General features: G+C 40.2%; 1 protein-coding gene across 1 annotated transcript in view; it reads right to left on the bottom strand.

The window, feature by feature from the left end:
* STRN (striatin) overlaps positions 1-9,156 on the bottom strand; it is a 138,813-nt gene that overhangs the window by 128,921 nt on the left and 736 nt on the right. The gene's annotated exons all lie outside the window — the stretch shown is intronic.

The raw sequence follows: 9,156 nt of genomic DNA, 5'->3' as shown, positions 1-9,156 counted from the left end.
TCAAAAAAAAGTAGTTTTTTTTTTTTTTTTAACCATTCAAAAAAACGTAGATTTAGAAATAAAAAGTTCAGGACTAAATAGGTACATGTCTTGATAAAGAAGTGCTGACAATATTATTTCTCCCCAAAAAATTCGTAGGGCCATTCTTATTTGTCAGATTTTGAAAGTAAAATAAGAGAATTCAGTTTCCAGTTACGGTGCCCGACAGCAATTCTTCCACTGAACACAGCCAAAAATTCTGGACAAAATATTTTCACAATTTTCTTAAAAGCAGCACAAAAATAGCAAGGAATTATCTGCCCAAAATAAAAGGGAAAATGGGAACCCAGTGAGGTAAGGGAACAAAAAGCCATTTTTGCCCTTAGGATATTGGATAATCAGAACAAACAGCCAGGACCCAAGGAGCAAAAATCAAACAGCCCAATCCTCCAGAGTGTACAGTCTAATAGGTGATATACCTCACATTTAGCTAGGACCCTAAAGGGCTTATGTCTTCAAAGCAAAGATGAAACAGAAGTATATTGGCCCTCAAATGTATTCACAACCAAAACTCACATCACCTAGGTGGCCCAAACATCTAAAGTAATGCATTTACTTTAAAGTGATTCTGGGCCAGGCGCAGTGGCTCACGTCTGTAATCCCAGCATTTTGGGAGGCCTAGGCGGGCAGATCACTTGAGGCCTGGCAAGACCAGCCTGGCAAACATGGCAAAACCTCGTCTCTACTAAATATACAAAAATTAGACAGGTGTGGTGGTGCACACCTATAATTCCAGCCACTCTGGAGGCTGAGGCATGAGAATCGCTTGAACCTGGAAGGCAGAGGTTGCAGTGAGCCAAGATCAAACCACTGCACTCCAGCCTGGGTGGCAGTAAGACTGTCTCAAAAAAACAAGAAAAATAAAGTGGTTCTAGACTGGTAATAACTCTAGACATCTACCAGAAGCAAATGCAAAAAAAAAAAAAAAACCTTTCTGAAGAAGATACCTTTATTTGAGAGCTCAGATTAGTCTTACAGTTTTCTTTTCTTCTTTTGAGATGAAGTCTCTGTCACCCAGGCCAGATTGCAGGGGTGCAATCTCGGCTCACTGCAACCTCTGCCTCCTGGGTTCAGGTAATTCTCCTGCCTCAGCCTCCTGAGTAGCTGGGATTACTGGTACCCACCACCACCTCCAGCTAATTTTTATATTTTTAGTAGAGACAGGGTTTCACCACATTGGCCAAGCTGGTCTCGAACTCCGGACCTCAGGTGATCCGCCTGCCTCAGCCTCCCAAAGTGCTGGTATTACAGGCATGACCCACTGTGCCTGTCCAGTCTCACAGTTTTTCAAGGACAGTAGACAGCACACGAAGATAAACTAAGGATACAAGGGAACAAGTCATCATGAGCAAGAACCAGCAGAAACAACAGACCACACAAAGGCACCTCTAAGACCTCAGATAAAAGAAGTGCAGAGACACTAAAAAATAACTACTTACTACATTTAAAGAATTAAAGATGACACTGAAAACATCTGCAGAGAACAGAACAATATTTTTTTAAGAAATGACTGAGCAGATTTGAAAAGAAACCAAAATGAACTTCAACAATAACCAAAACTAAAAATTCAGTGGATGGTTTTAAGAAATTAGACTCAACTGAAGAGAAAACTAATGGACTGGAAGATAAGTCATTTACAGACTGGAAAATAAGTCAGAATAAATTATCAAGAATAAAGCATGGAAAGATAAAAAGTCGGAAAATACAGCACAGATAATGGAGAAGCCATAAGATCATGTAATCAAAAACCCAAAAGGAGAAGAAAGGAAAATGCAATCAAGGACAAACCTAACAAGACAGCAAGTGAGAAATGTGCAGAACTAATGAGAAGTCAATCCACAAATTCAAGGAGTCTAATGAAGTCCAAACAAAATAAAAAGAAATCTAGGCTGGGTGTGGTGGCTCACGCCTGTAATCCCAACACTTGGGAGGCTGAGGCGGGCAGATCACGAGGTCAGGAGTCCGAGACCATCCTGGCTGACACAGTGAAACCCCATCTCTACTAAAAATACAAAAAATTAGCTGGGCGTGGTGGTGCACACCTGTAATCCCAGCTACTCAGAAGGCTGAGGCAGGAGAATCGCTTGAATCTGGGAGGTGGTGGTTGCAGTGAGCCGAGATCGTGCCACTGCACTACAGCCTGGGCAACACAGCTAGATTCCACCTTAAAAAAAAGAAATCTATACTGTGACACATCATAATGAAACTACAGAACACCAAAGACAGAGAAAATCTCAAATGTAACCAATAAAATAAGCTGGAAAGCAGTAAAACACAGTAACATCTTTAGGTCTGTTATTAAAATAAATAAATAAATAATCATCAGTGTGGCTCTGCTTACCTCAGAAGGTTGTACAGATTAAATGATACAGTGTATCTAAAAGGGCTTTAAAGAAAACTGTAAAGAGTGCTGGCTGTGGCAGTACATATACTCAAATTGGAACAATACAGATGATTAGCCTGGCCCCTAGACAAAAAATATGAAAAAATAAAACTAAAGGTATCTGGAGATGTAAGTGACAACTTGTACAAAACCTATTTCATTCTTGGTCATTCAGCCTCTCTCTGAACCTCACTTTACCTAATTGACCTGATTATTTCCAAAGTTCATTCCAGCTCAAAGATTACTCTGTCAGTACATCTCAGTCAGAAGGAGGTGATTCAAATTATAATATTCTACTGCCTAAAAATAAAATGCTAGCTATCATCAGAAAGAACAATGGAAAAAGAAATTATATCCCAAATTCTATAAAAAGCCAACCATATATGGAATACTAATAGAAGTGTTGAAATCACCAAACGTTTATAGATATGTAAAAACAGAAAAAACAACTAAAGCAGTGGTTCTCAACCCTTGCTGCATACTGGGGAACTCAAAAAATACTAATGCTAGGGGTCCTCATTCCTAAGATTTTGATTTAATTGATCTGGGGTACAATCCAGGGCATTGGTATTTTTAAGTGTTCCCTCTGATTATTCTAATATTATATCTAAGGTTGAGAAACACTGAACTGAAGAGACATATAATAGGATATGTTTTAAAAGATTAAAGCCTCTATAACCTTTCTAAAATATAAAGATTATGAAATTATCAAGAATATGAGTAGAATGAAAAACGAACCCGCTGACAAAATTATACCATACCACAATGGGGTTCGCCTCCTCCAAATGTAAAGGAAGTGGTTTAAAGAGCCAAATAAAGTGTAGGATTCATTTTATAATGTGGTTAGTAAATTTACACAATTTGTTACCCATGATGTAATGCAAAGTTAAGATAAACACATTCAGAAAAGTTTATATGAATTCCAAGGTAACAGATACCTACTAGGTTATTAAGGAAAGCAAATACTCTTGAAGTATATCCTCAATGTTCTGAGGCTGACACTGAAGGCAAGCATTCACTCCCATTAAATATCTTTTAGTCCTAGAACATTATACTGCATGGCCTCAGGATGGCACTTGTATGCTCAAGCCTCAGAAAAATTCATGACTGAAGATTATGCTTTTCTCTGGGGATGAGGAGATAACCGAGAGCAAAAGTTTAGCATCATGCATCTGCAACCATTTATTTATTAAGCACTTACTTTATCTTATGTACCATTCCTCTGCTAAGTACTTTAAATTATCTTAATTTAATTCTCACAAGGTAATTTGTTATTCTCATCTTACACATGAGGAAACTAAGGCTCTGAGAGATCAGAATCATGGCAAATATGTATTTTAGGCATAAAATACAATAGTAAGTTTTAAAGCAAGAATTTTAAGCCCAAGTCTCTGCCATACTGCCTTTTGTGATAATTATAAATAATAGTCACAATAGTAAAGACAAACTCATTTTAAGTATGTATGTTTTCCATTAAAAAGCTCAGTAAATCTTCTCAGCTGTCCCATGAGGCTGCTCATTCTCTCTATATACATATATTTTTGTTTGTTTGTTTGTTTGTTTGTTTGATTGATTTGTTTCGAGACAGGGCCTCACTCTGGCACCCAGGCTAGAGGGCAGAGGCGCGATCATAATGCACTGCAGCCTTGATCTCCAGGGCTCAAGCAATACTCGCACCTCAACCTCACAAGTAGCTGGGACCACAGACGCATGCCAATGCACCCACCTAATTTTCTGAATTTTTTGTAGAGATGGGGCTTCACCATATTGCCCAGGCAGCACTTATTTTTTTTTTTTTTTCTGAGACAGGGTCTTCTTCTGTTGCCCAGGCTGGAGTGCAGTGGAGTGATCATGACTCACTGCAGCTTCAACCTCCCAGGCCCAAGCAATCCTCCCACCTCAGACTCCCAAGTAGCTGGGACTACAGGTGAACACCATCACACCCAGTTAATTTTAAAAAATTCTTTTTCTGGAGATGGGGTTTTGCCATGTTGCCCTGGCTGGTCTTGAACCCCTAGGCTCAAGTGATCCTCCTGCCTCAGCCTCCCAAAGTACTGGGATTACAGGTTTTGAGCCACTGCGCCTGGCCCTCTAAATACTGTTGAGTCATCTTTGACTCCCCTTTTTCTCAAAACCCACATTCTATCCTTTAGCACATCTTGTTGGCTCTACCTTCAAAAATGTATTCAGAATCCTATATTTTGAATATGTATCAAAATACATATTCACATATATTATCACTACCACCTTAGTTCATCTTCTGCCTGGATTTATTAAAGTAGCCTCCTAACTAGTCCCCCTGCTGCTTCTACTTATTTTCCCTCCACGTCTATTCTGAATCCTTACAAGGGGTCCCTTTTAAAGATGGTTTCACTCCTTTGCTTAAAACATTCCGATGGCTGCTCATCTTGCTGAGGTATAAAGCCAAAGTCCTTACAATGGGCAAGACCCTGTCTGACACAACTTCTTCCATTACTACCTGTCTGACATGACTTCTTCCATTCTCTTCCTCTACTCTAGCCACTTTTACCTCCTTGATACTCCTTAAATATTCCAAGCATGCTCCCTTCCCCCAGCTGTTCCTTCTATCTAGAAAGCTCTCTCCTCACCTTAGATATCACCTTTAAAGGTCTTAGCTTGAATGACATCTTATCAGTGAATCCTTTCTTCCCCATTCCACCCTCTGAAACCCTCATATTTTCCTTCCCAACATTCTATGTATTTATTTATCATTGTCTGTCTGCCTCAACAATTTAAGCCTCATAAGGGCAAGATCTGTATTTTTGTTATTGTATCTCCAGTGTCTAGAACAAGGCCTGGCATGAAGTAGACGCTTGAAAAATATGTGGGGAGTGAAAATGCAAATTATTAATGCCAAAACCCAGAAAATACAAATTATTAATGCCAAAACTCCAGCATACAGCCTCCACACTACATGCCCTAAGCTACTCAATCTTGCCACCTTTTCCATACAACTCTAACACTTCCAGGTAAATATCAGGGCCTCTCCTATACCACACACCACACACATATCAAAATCTGGAGCCAACATTGTTTATTTTTTATTTACATGCCTGCTTTCTCATAAGTCAGAGATCTTCAAATACTGAGCCTTAGGTTCTCATGACCTCATAAAGTTCTTTCCTCTTGCTACTATTCACCCCATTCACTGCTAGCTTTTCTCTCCTTTGCCTATTTTTTTTTTCTTTTTTTTTTTTTTTGAGATGGACTCTTACTCTGTCACCAGGCTGCAGTGCAGTGGCACAATCTCGGCTCACTGCAACCTCCACCTCCCAGGTTCAAGTGATTCTCCTGCCTCAGCCTCCAGCACACACCACCACACTCAGCTAATTTTTGTATTTTTAGTAGAGACAAGGTTTTACCATGTTGGCCAGGATGGTCTCGATCTCTTGACCTCGTGATTCGCCTGCCTTGGCCTCCCAAAGTGCTGGGATTACAGGTGTGAGCCACCACGCCCGGCCTCTCCTTCACTATTCTAAAGAAATTAGCCTTCTCCCCAAATGATAAACACTCTGATTCTTCTACAAGTTATATCATACTAATAACTAGACTGCATGTTTCTTTGAGGTCATCTAGCACAACACCTCACATACAGAAATTTTTCTCAAATATTATTAGTATTCCTTCTCCAATTCCTTTCACAAATGTAAAGCTCACTAATAATCTTAATCATTCTTTTTTCCCCCCCATGAACTGATGCCTAATCTCAACTGGATGTGAGGAGGGGAGCATTACCAAAAATAAAAGAATTTATCAACTAAGATGGGCAAGAGTGAAATAAATGACAAATAAATAGGTTTTTTGCTAAAACGTGGCTGTTTCCTTACTCCTAAGATCTGAAGGAGGGAGGAAGCGGTAAAGACAGGCCAGGTAGATGAGAGCTGGGATTGCCTTTCACAACTCTTCCCTGGCAACCTGAAAGAGCAGGACTGACAGGTTCTTGAAGGGGCAAATTTGACTTAATCGTAAAGGTATTTGTGTTGACTCGGGTGTTAATGGCTTAGGAAGAGATTTAAAAATTAAAAGGAAGACACCAACCGATTCGTATTTCATCACAATGCATTCACCTATTTTACTTCCTATTGTGTCTCTAAGAAAATTCCAGTAGCAAAAGAAAAATGAAGAAGATTCAAAGTAATGACGGTAAAGAAATAATTTTTTTTCCAATTACACTAATAAGGGGGGACAAAGACCAGAGATTACTGCAAACTCTTACCCTCAAAATACATCATACTCATTCTGTTAGGAAAATGATACATTTTTAAAGTTTCTCTGTGGAAGATTAATTTGAGCACAAAACAAAAGATACTCTTAAAAAAAGTAGTGTCCTTGGAGGGCACAGTGGCTCACGCCTGTAATACCAGCACTTTGGGAGGCTGAGGCAGGCAGATCACTTAGGTCAGTAGTTCAAGACCAACCTGGCCAACATTGTGAAACTCCGTCTCTATAAAATAAACACAAAAATTAGCCAGGCATGGTGGCACATGCCTGTGATCCCAGCTACTTGGGAGGCTGAGACAGAAGAATTGCTTAAACCTGGGAGGCGGAGGTTGCAGTGAGCCAAGACTGTGCCACTGAACACCAGCCTGGGCAACAGAGCGAGACCCTGTCTCCAATAAAAGGAAAAAAACAAAAAACAGGAGTCTCTTTAATATGATAAGCACCCATGGGAAAGCTATCTTAAATTCATAAACATTTGCCACAAACAATTGTTTGTGGATGTGTGCATAAAAATTGAAGATCAACTACAGCTGCCGGTAAACTGAAAAGTGAGTGGGGGGGGGAGGATGGGTTGGAATTCTCCAACTTCTACAGGTAGAAAAGTAAGCATTGTTTTCTGGTGTGGTTTTTTTTCTTTTTTTTTTTTTACCAAATTAGTGTGACTTATCTTCCACTCCCAAAACTGGAAAAGAAATTAAATTTTAAGTAGCTAATACAAAAATCATTCCCCACAAGCGCACAACATTAAACTTTGCCTTTAACATTTCCTTGAAGCCTGAAATCCACACCTTTCTAGAAGGTACTGCTAATAAAGATCAATCTGTAAGTATTCCAATTTGTTGGAAACTACATAGACAAGGTCAAAGAAGACTTGCAAATATCAGATAGACTAGATCGACTAAATACTACAGCAACGTAACAGTAGGGATAAAAAAGTTGCCAAATAATATAAACATATAACTACAGACTTACAAAGAATCACAGGAACTACCGGCCACTCCCTTTCATTCAACTGCTCATTTGTCATCTCTCAGAGGCCTACCCTGACCACCCCATCTAAAATAGCTGCCCCTATCACACTCTATTCCTGAACTCTGACTTATTTCTTCCTTACAGCAGTTGCCACTATAAGCCATTATATTCTATAGGCGCATTTGCTCGACTGTTTGCCTCTCCACTAAAACATAAACTCCATGAGGGCAGAAGCTTAGTCGGTTTTTTAAAATCACAGGGCCTAGACACAGAGCTGGCACTCAATACACAGGTGCTGAATAAATAAATGATAAAACTGAAACCCAGAGAGGTTAAAGGATTTCCTCAAGGTCACAGAGCTAGCAACAAACACAGCCCTTACTATAACCTTGTCTACTATAGACCTGTGTTCGCTCTTTCCATAGCCACTTCCACTACACCACAGAGCCTGTTCCAGCACATGATTCTATTTAACAGATTTCTCCTCTTTTTTTTAAGTGCCAAAGAAAATACATGTTACCAAAAAAAGTGACACACTGGGTAGCATTTTAAACTCAAGTGTTTCGCCAACTAAAACTATAGTCAAATTTCATAAGTATACAGGCTTAGCCCGTATAACAGAAAGGCACAACTATTCATAGTTCTTTAAGTTCCTTTTGAAATTGGTGCGTATGCCCTGGAAGTTTTAAGAAGAACCACTGAAAACCTATTCACCAATTCTGAATGGCCTGTAAAGTATCAGCCTCATTTTCATTCTTTTCAGAGCCCACAATATCTCCTCCCTGGATATACTTTATCTTGCAGATTATGCAAGGCAATGTAACTAACTTCAAAGCCCCTTTAGTTCCTTTTAAAGTACAAGAAAATCTCCCAAAACACTGAACATAAAATTAACCCGTGGGAAGTTTCAGATTCTGAGAACAGGAACCATCTCTTAACCATTCTCTCTGACTGCAATCATGCAGGTCCTTCGTTCAAAATGCATTAATTGGAAATACCTAAAAGAAATGTGGGAAGGGGCCGGGAAGAAAGTGGGGAAGAGACATTTACATATATAAAAAAGGGAGCTGATATATGAATAACACTTTTGCCCAACGTCAACTTCTCGTCTCGAGTCAAGGCCTCACTGACACAACTTCTGTTGTCTTCTCGATCACTTTCCTTGAAGAAGAGAGGGGCCAAAGCCGGCACGTTCTGCGGAGACTGTCTCTAGACCTAGGATGGGGCACACCAGGACAGCGGACGATCTGCTCCGCGTCTCTCAAAACTACTGCCAGCCCAATTAGTAAACCGAGAGGGCAGCCCCGAGATGCAGGATGGCCAGAGAGTTGAAATGAGCCTGGGAGTTAAAGAGTGGGATGGTGCGGACGAACAGGCGTGGGGAGGGTAAACAACGCACCAGGAGCGAGAGTGAGAACAGGGTCGAGATGGGGTCAGTGAAAAGCAAAAGGCGAAGAGAAGGAGACTGGGCTCCGGGTGGGATGGGCGGCAGCAAAGGGGGAGGGGACGCGAATAGGCTG

This window comes from Rhinopithecus bieti, unplaced genomic scaffold (assembly GCF_001698545.2).
Source record: "Rhinopithecus bieti isolate Rb0 unplaced genomic scaffold, ASM169854v2 scaffold_51154, whole genome shotgun sequence".
Taxonomy (NCBI): Eukaryota; Metazoa; Chordata; class Mammalia; order Primates; family Cercopithecidae; genus Rhinopithecus; species Rhinopithecus bieti.
This window is presented reverse-complemented; position numbering and strand designations above follow the sequence as displayed.